At 52.7% G+C, this 12,887-nt stretch overlaps 1 long non-coding RNA gene across 7 annotated transcripts in view; it reads left to right on the top strand.

Moving 5' to 3' along the window:
• LOC144291588 (uncharacterized) overlaps nt 1-12,887 on the top strand; it is a 156,747-nt gene that overhangs the window by 33,812 nt on the left and 110,048 nt on the right. The gene's annotated exons all lie outside the window — the stretch shown is intronic.

Raw genomic sequence — 12,887 nt, 5'->3', positions numbered from 1 at the left:
CCCTCTGTGCCCGTCACCCAGTCAACCCCGCCCCCCGCGTTCCTCCCTTTCTTCCACCCCTTGTTCATTTCCCAGGGTTAGGAGTCTCTCCTGTTCTGTCTCCTTTTCTGCCATCTCCCACTCATTTTTTTCTTCTTTCTCCTCTGTTCCCTTTCACTATTTTTTTCATACTCCCCAAAAGAACGAGACCATAGAATGTTTGTCCTTCGCCGACTGCCTTCTTTTTCTTTGACTCAGCCATAATACCCTCTGGTTCCATCCACATCGAAGCAAATGGTGGGTGTTTGTCGTTTCTGATGGCTGAGTAATCTTCCATCGTGTACAGAGACCACTCGCCCTCCTTATCCATTCATCTTTCGATGGGCACCGAGGCTCCTTCCGCAGTGTGGCTATCGTGGGCATTGCAACTCGAAACCTCAGGGTGCACGTGTCCCGGTGTTTCCCCGCATCTGTATCTTTGGGGTACATCTCCACCAGTGCACCCCCATGCTGGATCGCAGGGCAGATCCGTTGTTACCTCTCTGAGGCACCTGCACACGGTTTTCCAGGCGTGGCTGCATCAGGTCACATTCCCACCAGCAGTGCAAGAGGGTTCCCTTTTCGCCACATCCTCGCCGACCTTCGCTGTTTCCTATCTTGTTAACGTTCACCGCAGTCACTGGTGTGTCAGGTGGGATCTCGTGGTGCTTTTGACCCATATCTCCCTGACGGCCAGTGATGCGGAGCATTGTCTCACGTGCTTGTCGGCCATGCCTAGTCTTCCTCTGTGACATTTCCATTCATGTCTCTTGCCCGTCTTCCGGATTGGATCGTTGGTCTCTTTGCTGTGGAGTTGCAGAAGTTCTTCAGAGATCTTGGATACTGGCCCTTTACCTGACAGGGTCATTTGCACATGTCTTCTCCCACTCTGTGGGTTGGCTTTGAGTTTTGTCGGGTGTTTCTTTTGCTGTGTGGAACCTGCTCAACTTGGTGAAGTCCCAGCAATCCTTTTCTTCGCTCTTGTTTCTCTGGCCTTCGTGGCTGATGTCATTTCTACGAAGTTGCTGTGGCCCAGTTCAAGAAGGGTGTTGTTGCCTTTGTCCTGCCCTAGGATTTTGATGGACTCTTGTCTTGCAAAATTGAGATCCTTCATCCATTTTGAGTTTATCCTTGTGTATGGTGTGAGAGGAATGGTCCAGTTTCATTCTTCTGCGTGTGGCTGTCCAGTGTTCCCAGCAGCATTTATTGAAGAGGCTGTCTTTTCTTTTTCCCCGTGCATGGTCTTTCCTGCCTGGCTGAATATTAGTTGCCCATAGAGTTGAGGGTCCACCTCTGGATGCTCTCTTCTGTTCCATTGATCGGCGTGTCTGTTTTTGTGCCAGTATCCCACTGTCTTGCCCGTCACAGCTTCGTGGCACAACGTGAAATCCGGCATTGTGCTGCCCCCGCAGTGGTTTTCTTGGCGACTCTTCCCGTGGCCGTTCGGGGTCTTTTCGCATTCCACACCAGCCTTCAGAGGACTTGCTCCAGCTCTCTGAAGAGAGTCCGTGCTATTTCTGACAGGGATTGCATTAGTTGTGTATATTGCCCTGGGTCACGTTGACATTTTCCCCAATATCAATTCTTCCAACCCAGGAGCGTGGAACCCTTTTCCATCTCTTTGTGTCTTCCTCAGTTTCTTTCCGACGTGTTCCACAGTGTTTCAGGAAGCCATCCGGCCCTAGACTTTTGTGTCCTGGGAGGTCTTTGATGACGACTGCTTTAATTTCCTCCCTGGATATTGACCTGTTGGGGTTTTCTGTGTCTTCCTGTTCTGTTTTTGGTAGTTTGTGGTTTTCCGGAAATGCGTTCGTTTCTTCTCGATTGCCCAATTTATTGGCGTATAGCTGCTCAGGATGAGTTTTTCAGATCGCTTGTATTTCCTACGTGGTGGTGGTGATCTCTCCTTTCTCATTCATGTTTTTGTTAATTGGAGTCTTTTCTCTCTTCTTTTAATAAGGCTGGCTTCATGGTTTTTCTCTCTCTTATTGGTTCTTTCAGAGGTCCACCACCTGGTTTTGTGGATGTGTTTCCTCAGTTCTTCTGCTCTCTATTTCATTGAGTTCTGCTCCAATTTTTATTAACCGTCGTCTTCTGCTGGGTGAAGGTTTCATTTGCTGGTCCTTCTCCAGCTCCTTTAGGTGCCAGGTTAGTTTTCGTATTTGAGTTCCTTTCCAGTGTTTGGATCGATGCTTGTATTGCGATGTCTTTCCCCTATTTGGGACCGCTTTTGCTGTATCCCAGAGATTCTGAACGGTTGGTCGTATCTTCGTTCTCATTGGTTTCCGTGAATTTTCTTAATTCTTCTCTACTGTCCTGGTTGACCCTTTCACCTTTTAGCAGGATGGTCCTTAACCTGCACGTGTTTGAAATCCTTGCAAACTTCTTGTGGTTGAGCTCTAGTTTCAGAGCATTATGGGCTGAAAATATGCAGGGGACGATCCCAAAGTTTTGGTATCGATTATGACCTGATTTGTGACCCAGTATGTGGTCTCTTCTGGACAAAGTTCCACGTGCAATTGAGAAGAATGTGAATTCAGTTGCATTTGCATGTAAAGTTCTGTAAATATCTGTGAGATCCACCTGGTCCACTGTATCCTTTAGTGCTCTTGTTTCTTTGGAGATGCTGTGCCTGGAAGACCTGTCAATTGCAGAAAGCGCCGTATTCGAGTCTCCAAGTAAAAGGGTATTATTATCTAAGTATGTCTTAACTTTGCTTAGCGATTGATTGATGTCCGTGGCAACTCCCACATTCAGGGCATAGATACCCACGATCGTTAGTTAGGTCGTCTTGTTGGATAGATCCCTTACGTACGATCTAGTCTAGTGATTGTGTGAGGTTTCCCACATAGAGTGTCATGTCCTCTGTGAAGAGTGAGAGTTTGACTTCTTTGCCGATCCGGATGCCTTTTTTTTCTGTTTCGGAATGTCGCTGGGAAAGCGAGGACCACTACTATTCTGCCGAACGAGAGTGTGGAGGGTGGACACCCTGTCGTGTTCCTGACCTTAAGGGAAAAGCTCCAGGTTTTTCCCAATGAAGAGCACGTTCCCTCTCTGGGTCGTTTGTACATGGGTTTTATGATAATTGAGGTTTTTTTCCCAGTATGCGTACCCAGCAGAAGGTTTTCATCATGAAAGGATGGTCTATTTGGTCAAATGCTTTTTCTGCATCTATTGAGAGAATCCTACGGTTCTCATCCTTTGTTTCATTAACGTGGAGAGGGAAGGAGAGACAGAACTGGAGGGATGGACAGACACAGGGAGGGGGACACAGACAGGGAGGGAGAGATAGGGATGGGGAGGGAGAGACAGCGAGATGGTGAGGGAGAGACCGAGACAAGGAGGAAGAATGAGGAAGGGAGGGAGAGAGCCAGACATGGAAGGAGAGTCAGAGAGACAGGGAGGGAGAGACAGAGACAGAGAGACACCGAGAGCCCGGGAGGGATACACTGAGAGACAGGGAGGAAGAGTCAGAGAGAAAGGGAGGGAGACTGAGACACAGAGAGGGGAACACAGAGACAGGATGGAGAGAACGAGACGGAGTGAGAGACTGGGAGACACGAAGGGAGACACACAGAGACTGGCAGAGAGACAGAGACGCGAAGAGAGACAGAGACACAGGAAGGGAGAGTCGGCGAGACAGGGAGCGAGAGTCAGAGAGAGGGCGGGAGAGGAGACGGGGTGGGGGGCAGGGCGGGGACAGACTGAGATGGGGCAGCAGGGAGAGACAGACACAGACACAGGGAGGAGAGTCAGAGAGACAAGGATGGAGAGACAGAGACAGCGAGGGAGATACAGAAAGACAGGCAGGGAGAGGCAGGGAAACAGGTAGGGAGACACCGAGAGCCTGGGAGGGAGAGACCGAGACACAGAGAGAAGGAGGGTGAGATCTAGACACCGTGGGAGAGACAGAGAGGGAGGGAGACCGAGAGACAGGGAGGGACAGACCCAGAGACAGGGAGGGAGAGACCGAGAGACAGGCAGGGGGAGACAGAGAGACAGGGAGTGAGAGCCAGAGCCAGGGAGGGAGACCGAGATACAGTGAGGGAGAGGCCGAGAGACAGGATGAGAGAGACAGGGATGGAGACACACAGAGAGGGAGGGACAGATGGAGACGGGTGGCGAGAGACAGGGATGGAGAGACCGAGGCAGGGAAGGAGAGACAGAAGTGGAGGGATGGACAGAGACAGGGAGGGAGCCCCCAGACAGGGAGGGAGAGATAGATAGAGGTGGGCAGGGAGACGGAGAGAAAGCGAGGGGGAGACCGAGAGACAGGGAGGGAGAGAGAGATGGAGACAGGGAGGAGTGACTGAGACGACGGGGGTGAGAGATGGAGATGGGGGAGAGACACAGGACAGGGAAGGAAGGATCCAGAGACAGGGAGGGACAGACAGACCAAGAGACAGAGAGGGAGAGATGAGACAGAGGGGAGAGGGAGAGACCAAGGTGCAGGGAGGGAGACCGAGAGACAGGAGGGGAGAGTCAGAGACAGGGAGGGAGGAGACAGCGAGACAGAGACAGGATGGAGAGAATGAGACAGGGAGGGAGACAAGTGAGAGTCCGAGAGACAAGAAGGTAGGCACAGAGACAGGGAGAGAGAGACAGCGAGGGACAGGCCATGATAGGCAGTAAGAGAAGAAAGACTGGGAGGGACACAGAGACTGGGAGGGCGAGGGAGAGAGAGAGAGATGGGGGTGGGGGCAGAGGCAGAGAGACTGGGAGGGAGACAGGGCCAGACCGGGAGGGAGAGCGAGGGAGACAGTGAGGGAGAGACAGAGACCGGGACGGAGGGACAGGGATGGAGACACAGAGCCAGAGAGAGGCTCCGTGCCTCCGTGAGCAGGTGTCCCTCGGGACTGAGCCGGGGCGCAAGGCCTCGGCCCCGGCGCCCCGACTAGACTAGCGGGGGGAGGCAGAGGCGGTCTCGGGTCCCCTGTAGGCTCCGCGGAGGGCGGGCCTCTGTGTGGCAGGTCTGCGGGGGGCGTGGCGGGGGCGGGGCGGGAGCTTGCCCAGGCGCCTGACCCCGAGCGTGACCTGAAGGGGGCCGGGGCGTGGCCGCAGGAGGAGCTGTGCGCAGATGCGGCGACGTGGGCACGGCAGGAGGTTGCGCGGCCGCGCCCCCAGTCCAGGCCCGCGGTTCCCCGCGGTTCCCCGCGGTTCCCCGCGGTTCCCCGCGCTCCGGGCTCGCGGCAGCGGCTCTGCAGGCCTGGGCCCCCGGCGCGCAGGTCAGCGTGGGCCCCGGGAGGCGTGACGGGCCCCGGGGTGGCTGTGCGAGAGGCATCTGGCCCTCGCTGGTGGCGCGGCGGGTGCCTGGGAGGGACCGGAGGGGGACAGTGAGTCTTGGGGGCCGCATGGAGGCGCCCCCGTGGCGAGCCCGGCGGACACCCTTTGGGCCGCCAGGGTGCCGGGCAGAGGGCTGCGCGGGGGAGGAGTGGTGGCACCTGTTCTCGGAGGGGGGCGGCGGCGGGGCCTCCTACGTGTCAGGTCAGGTCTCACAGGAGCGGCTCAGGGAGGGTGTGGGGCCCCTCCACCGGGGCTCGGGGAGGTGCCGCCGAACCCATCCGCGGCTGCTCAGAGGGGTTAGGATGCAGGCACCTTGCGATGTCAGGGCAGGGCCTTGGGGCGGTGGCTTGAGGGCCTGGGCTGCTGGGCCCCCCCAGGCCCCCCAAGGCCCTTGGCTGTTCCTCCTCCCCCCACCCCCTCCCCGCTCTCAGGTCCCTCCCTAAGCTCCCCAGCCTGGCCGGCAGCATGCCCCCCTCCCCCTTGGTCCCTTTCAGGTGAATATGCTACCTCTGAAATTGTTGAATTTTGAAATCGTTCCCCTTTCTGCACATCCTGTCCAGTATTTGTGGTTTCCTGTCTGGCCAATGTTCCCCATTCTCACCGGTGTAAGGTGGGATTTCGTTGTGCTTTTGACGTGTGTTTCCCTGATGGAAATAACAGTGATGCGGCGCATTTTCTCATGGGCTTGTCGGCCACGTCGACGTCTTGCTCTGTGCCATTTCGGTTCGTGTCTTTTGCCCATTTCCGGATTGGATGGTTGGTTTCTCTGCTGTTGAGTTGAATGGGTTCTTTAGAGATCGTGGATGCTGGCCCTTTATCTGACGGGTCATTTGCACGTAGCTTCTCCCATTCTGGAGGTTGTCTGTTGGTTTTGTTGAGTGTCTCTTTGGCTGTGCGGAAGCTTCTCATCCCGATGAAGTCCCAATAGTTCATCTTTGCTTTTGTTTTCTGGCCTTCACGGGTGTATCTTGCAAGAAGTTACTGTGGCCAAGTTCGGGAAGGACGTTGCCTGTGTTCTCCCCTAGGGTTTTGATGGAATCTCATCTCACATTTATATCTTTCATCCATTTTGAGTTTTATCTCTGTGTATGGTGTGAGAGAATGGTCCAGTTTCATTCTTTTGCATGTGGCTGTCCAACGTTCCCAGCAGCCTTTAGTGAGGAGGCTGTCTTTTTTGCAGTGGATGGTCTCTCCTGCTTGGTCGAATATATGGTCCTGACCGTAGAGTTGAGGGTCCACTTCTGGATTTCTCTCTTCTGTCCCATTGATCCGTGTGTCTGTTTTTCTGCTAGTAGCACACTGTCTTGATGAGCACAGCTTTGTAGCACAACCTGAAGTCCGGCGTTGTGATGCCGCCAGCTGTGGTTTTCTTTTCTAATATTGCCCTGGGCATTCGGGGTCTTGTCTGATTCCACACTAATCTTCAGATGATTTGTGGCAACTCTCTGAAGGGAGCCTTTGGTAGTTTTGATGATAGGGATTGCAATCAATGTGTAAATTGCCCTGGGTCAGTCACGTTGACATTTTCCCAATATATGAATTCTTCCAATCCAGGAGCATGGGATAGTTTTCCATCTCTTAGTGTCCTCCTCAATTTCTTTCAGATGTGTTCCGTGGTTTTTCGGGTAGAGATCCTTTACCTCTTTGGTTAGGTGTATTCCTGGGTATCTCATGCTTTTGGGTGCAGTTGTCACTGGAACCGACTCCTTAATTTCTGTTTCTTCAGAGTCATCGTTGGCGTATAGAGAGGTGACTGATTTCTTGGCATAGATTTAGGATCCTGCCACGCTGCCGAATTTGCTGTATGAGTTCTACGATCTTGGGGTGGAGTCTTTTGGGTTTTCCGGGTACAGTACCATGCATGCCATCAGTGAAGAGGGCAAGTTTGACTAATTCTTTGCCAATGTGAATGCCTTTTATTTTTTCTGTCGCTTGATTGCTGAGGCCGAGATGTCTAGTAGTATGTTGAGAAGACGTGGTGAGTGTGGACATCCCTGTCTCTCGTTCCTGATGTTCGAAGAAAGGCTCCCAGTGTTTCCACATTGTGGATGATAATTTGCCACGGGCTTTTCGTAGATGGATTTGAAGATGCTGAGGGACGTTCCCTCTATCCCTGTACTCTGAAGGGTTTGGATCTGCCATGGATGCCGTATTTTGTCAAATCCTTCCTCTGCGTCTCTTGAGAGGATCATCTGGTTCTTGTTTTCTCTCTTGCAGATCTGATGAAGCCCATCGAGTGTTCTCCGAGTGCTGAAGCAGCCTTGCACCCTGGCGATTAACCCCACTGGGTCGTGGTGAGTAACTTCTTAATCGTGTCCCGTCGGATCCTGTTGGCTCATATCTTGTGGAGAAGGTGTGCGTCCGCCTTAATCAGGGACATCGGTCCAGCATTGTCCCCTTTTGGGGTCTTGGGTTTTGGAGTTAAGGTGATGCTGGCCTCCAAGAACGAGCTTGGAAGTATTCCATCTCTTTCTATCTTTCGGAGCAGCTTTAGTAGCATAGGTAGTCTTTCTTCTTGAAGCGCTGGATAGAATTCCCCTGGGAAGCCATCTGGCCCTGGACTTTTGTGTCTTGGGAGGTTTGTGTGTTTGTTTATAGGTTTCTTTCTTATTGGAGGTCATTTTGCCAACATAGAGTGTAACTCCCCCAGTGTTCATCGCATCAAGTGCCCCACTCTGTGCCCGTCACCCAGTCAACCCCCCCCCCCGCGTTCCTCCCTTTCTTCCACCCCTTGTTCATTTCCCAGGGTTAGGAGTCTCTCCTGTTCTGTCTCCTTTTCTGCCATCTCCCACTCATTTTTTTCTTCTTTCTCCTCTGTTCCCTTTCACTATTTTTTTCATACTCCCCAAAAGAACGAGACCATAGAATGTTTGTCCTTCGCCGACTGCCTTCTTTTTCTTTGACTCAGCCATAATACCCTCTGGTTCCATCCACATCGAAGCAAATGGTGGGTGTTTGTCGTTTCTGATGGCTGAGTAATCTTCCATCGTGTACAGAGACCACTCGCCCTCCTTATCCATTCATCTTTCGATGGGCACCGAGGCTCCTTCCGCAGTGTGGCTATCGTGGGCATTGCAACTCGAAACCTCAGGGTGCACGTGTCCCGGTGTTTCCCCGCATCTGTATCTTTGGGGTACATCTCCACCAGTGCACCCCCATGCTGGATCGCAGGGCAGATCCGTTGTTACCTCTCTGAGGCACCTGCACACGGTTTTCCAGGCGTGGCTGCATCAGGTCACATTCCCACCAGCAGTGCAAGAGGGTTCCCTTTTCGCCACATCCTCGCCGACCTTCGCTGTTTCCTATCTTGTTAACGTTCACCGCAGTCGCTGGTGTGTCAGGTGGGATCTCGTGGTGCTTTTGACCCATATCTCCCTGACGGCCAGTGATGCGGAGCATTGTCTCACGTGCTTGTCGGCCATGCCTAGTCTTCCTCTGTGACATTTCCATTCATGTCTCTTGCCCGTCTTCCGGATTGGATCGTTGGTCTCTTTGCTGTGGAGTTGCAGAAGTTCTTCAGAGATCTTGGATACTGGCCCTTTACCTGACAGGGTCATTTGCACATGTCTTCTCCCACTCTGTGGGTTGGCTTTGAGTTTTGTCGGGTGTTTCTTTTGCTGTGTGGAACCTGCTCATCTTGGTGAAGTCCCAGCAATCCTGTTCTTCGCTCTTGTTTCTCTGGCCTTCGTGGCTGATGTCATTTCTACGAAGTTGCTGTGGCCCAGTTCAAGAAGGGTGTTGTTGCCTTTGTCCTGCCCTAGGATTTTGATGGACTCTTGTCTTGCAAAATTGAGATCCTTCATCCATTTTGAGTTTATCCTTGTGTATGGTGTGAGAGGAATGGTCCAGTTTCATTCTTCTGCGTGTGGCTGTCCAGTGTTCCCAGCAGCATTTATTGAAGAGACTGTCTTTTCTTTTTCCCCGTGCATGGTCTTTCCTGCCTGGCTGAATATTAGTTGCCCACAGAGTTGAGGGTCCACCTCTGGATGCTCTCTTCTGTTCCATTGATCGGCGTGTCTGTTTTTGTGCCAGTATCCCACTGTCTTGCCCGTCACAGCTTCGTGGCACAACGTGAAATCCGGCATTGTGCTGCCCCCGCAGTGGTTTTCTTGGCGACTCTTCCCGTGGCCGTTCGGGGTCTTTTCGCATTCCACACCAGCCTTCAGAGGACTTGCTCCAGCTCTCTGAAGAGAGTCCGTGCTATTTCTGACAGGGATTGCATTAGTTGTGTATATTGCCCTGGGTCACGTTGACATTTTCCCCAATATCAATTCTTCCAACCCAGGAGCGTGGAACCCTTTTCCATCTCTTTGTGTCTTCCTCAGTTTCTTTCCGACGTGTTCCACAGTGTTTCAGGAAGCCATCCGGCCCTAGACTTTTGTGTCCTGGGAGGTCTTTGATGATGACTGCTTTAATTTCCTCCCTGGATATTGACCTGTTGGGGTTTTCTGTGTCTTCCTGTTCCGTTTTTGGTAGTTTGTGGTTTTCCGGAAATGCGTTCGTTTCTTCTCGATTGCCCAATTTATTGGCGTATAGCTGCTCAGGATGAGTTTACAAGATCGCTTGTATCTCCTACGTGGTGGTGGTGATCTCTCCTTTCTCATTCATGTTTTTGTTAATTGGAGTCTTTTCTCTCTTCTTTTAATAAGGCTGGCTTCATGGTTTTTCTCTCTCTTATTGGTTCTTTCAGAGGTCCACCACCTGGTTTTGTGGATGTGTTTCCTCAGTTCTTCTGCTCTCTATTTCATTGAGTTCTGCTCCAATTTTTATTAACCGTCGTCTTCTGCTGGGTGAAGGTTTCATTTGCTGGTCCTTCTCCAGCTCCTTTAGGTGCCAGGTTAGTTTTTGTATTTGAGTTCTTTCCAGTGTTTGGATTGATGCTTGTATTGCGATGTCTTTCCCCTATTTGGGACCGCTTTTGCTGTATCCCAGAGATTCTGAACGGTTGGTTGTATCTTCGTTCTCATTGGTTTCCGTGAATTTTCTTAATTCTTCTCTGATGTCCTGGTTGACCCTTTCACCTTTTAGCAGGATGGTCCTTAACCTGCACGTGTTTGAAATCCTTGCAAACTTCTTGTGGTTGAGCTCTAGTTTCAGAGCATTATGGGCTGAAAATATGCAGGGGACGATCCCAAAGTTTTGGTATCGATTATGACCTGATTTGTGACCCAGTATGTGGTCTCTTCTGGACAAAGTTCCACGTGCAATTGAGAAGAATGTGAATTCAGTTGCATTTGCATGTAAAGTTCTGTAAATATCTGTGAGATCCACCTGGTCCACTGTATCCTTTAGTGCTCTTGTTTCTTTGGAGATGCTGTGCCTGGAAGACCTGTCAATTGCAGAAAGCGCCGTATTCGAGTCTCCAAGTAAAAGGGTATTATTATCTAAGTATGTCTTAACTTTGCTTAGCGATTGATTGATATCCGTGGCAACTCCCACATTCAGGGCATAGATACCCACAATCGTTAGTTAGGTCGTCTTGTTGGATAGATCCCTTACGTACGATGTAGTCTAGTGATTGTGTGAGGTTTCCCACATAGAGTGTCATGTCCTCTGTGAAGAGTGAGAGTTTGACTTCTTTGCCGATCCGGACGCCTTTTTTTTCTGTTTCGGAATGTCGCTGGGAAAGCGAGGACCACTACTATTCTGCCGAACGAGAGTGTTGAGGGTGGACACCCTGTCGTGTTCCTGACCTTAAGGGAAAAGCTCCAGGTTTTTCCCAATGAAGAGCACGTTCCCTCTCTGGGTCGTTTGTACATGGGTTTTATGGTAATTGAGGTTTTTTTCCCAGTATGCGTACCCAGCAGAAGGTTTTCATCATGAAAGGATGGTCTATTTGGTCAAATGCTTTTTCTGCATCTATTGAGAGAATCCTACGGTTCTCATCCTTTGTTTCATTAACGTGGAGAGGGAAGGAGAGACAGAACTGGAGGGATGGACAGACACAGGGAGGGGGACACAGACAGGGAGGGAGAGATAGGGATGGGGAGGGAGAGACAGCGAGATGGTGAGGGAGAGACCGAGACAAGGAGGAAGAATGAGGAAGGGAGGGAGAGAGCCAGACATGGAAGGAGAGTCAGAGAGACAGGGAGGGAGAGACAGAGACAGAGAGACACCGAGAGCCCGGGAGGGATACACTGAGAGACAGGGAGGAAGAGTCAGAGAGAAAGGGAGGGAGACTGAGACACAGAGAGGGGAACACAGAGACAGGATGGAGAGAACGAGACGGAGTGAGAGACTGGGAGACACGAAGGGAGACACACAGAGACTGGCAGAGAGACAGAGACGCAAAGAGAGACAGAGACACAGGAAGGGAGAGTCGGCGAGACAGGGAGCGAGAGTCAGAGAGAGGGCGGGAGAGGAGACGGGGTGGGGGGCAGGGCGGGGACAGACTGAGATGGGGCAGCGGGGAGAGACAGACACAGACACAGGGAAGGAGAGTCAGAGAGACAGGGATGGAGAGACAGAGACAGCGAGGGAGATACAGAAAGACAGGCAGGGAGAGGCAGGGAAACAGGTAGGGAGACACCGAGAGCCTGGGAGGGAGAGACCGAGACACAGAGAGAAGGAGGGTGAGATCTAGACACCGTGGGAGAGACAGAGAGGGAGGGAGACCGAGAGACAGGGAGGGACAGACCCAGAGACAGGGAGGGAGAGACCGAGAGACCGGGAGGGACAGACCGAGAGACAGGCAGGGGGAGACAGAGAGACAGGGAGTGAGAGCCAGAGCCATGGAGGGAGACCGAGATACAGTGAGGGAGAGGCCGAGAGACAGGATGAGAGAGAGACAGGGATGGAGACACACAGACAGGGAGGGACAGATGGAGACGGGTGGCGAGAGACAGGGATGGAGAGACCGAGGCAGGGAAGGAGAGACAGAAGTGGAGGGATGGACAGAGACAGGGAGGGAGAGATAGATATAGGTGGGCAGGGAGACGGAGAGAAAGCGAGGGGGAGACCGAGAGACAGGCAGGGAGAGAGAGATGGAGACAGGGAGGAGTGACTGAGACGACGGGGGTGAGAGATCGAGATGGGGGAGAGACACAGGACAGGGAAGGAAGGATCCAGAGACAGGGAGGGACAGACAGACCAAGAGACAGAGAGGGAGAGATGAGACAGAGGGGAGAGACCAAGGTGCAGGGAGGGAGACCGAGAGACAGGAGGGGAGAGTCAGAGACAGGGAGGGAGGAGACAGCGAGACAGAGACAGGATGGAGAGAATGAGACAGGGAGGGAGACAAGTGAGAGTCCGAGAGACAAGAAGGTAGGCACAGAGACAGGGAGAGAGAGACAGCGAGGGACAGGCCATGATAGGCAGTAAGAGAAGAAAGACTGGGAGGGACACAGAGACTGGGAGGGCGAGGGAGAGAGAGAGAGATGGGGGTGGGGGCAGAGGCAGAGAGACTGGGAGGGAGACAGGGCCAGACCGGGAGGGAGAGCGAGGGAGACAGTGAGGGAGAGACAGAGACCGGGACGGAGGGACAGGGATGGAGACACAGAGCCAGAGAGAGGCTCCGTGCCTCCGTGAGCAGGTGTCCCTCGGGACTGAGCCGGGGCGCAAGGCCTCGGCCCCGGCGCCCCGACTAG

This window comes from Canis aureus, chromosome 20 (assembly GCF_053574225.1).
Source record: "Canis aureus isolate CA01 chromosome 20, VMU_Caureus_v.1.0, whole genome shotgun sequence".
NCBI lineage: Eukaryota > Metazoa > Chordata > Mammalia > Carnivora > Canidae > Canis > Canis aureus.
Note: the sequence above shows the minus strand (reverse complement) of the source record. Positions and strands in the feature narration are given on the sequence as shown.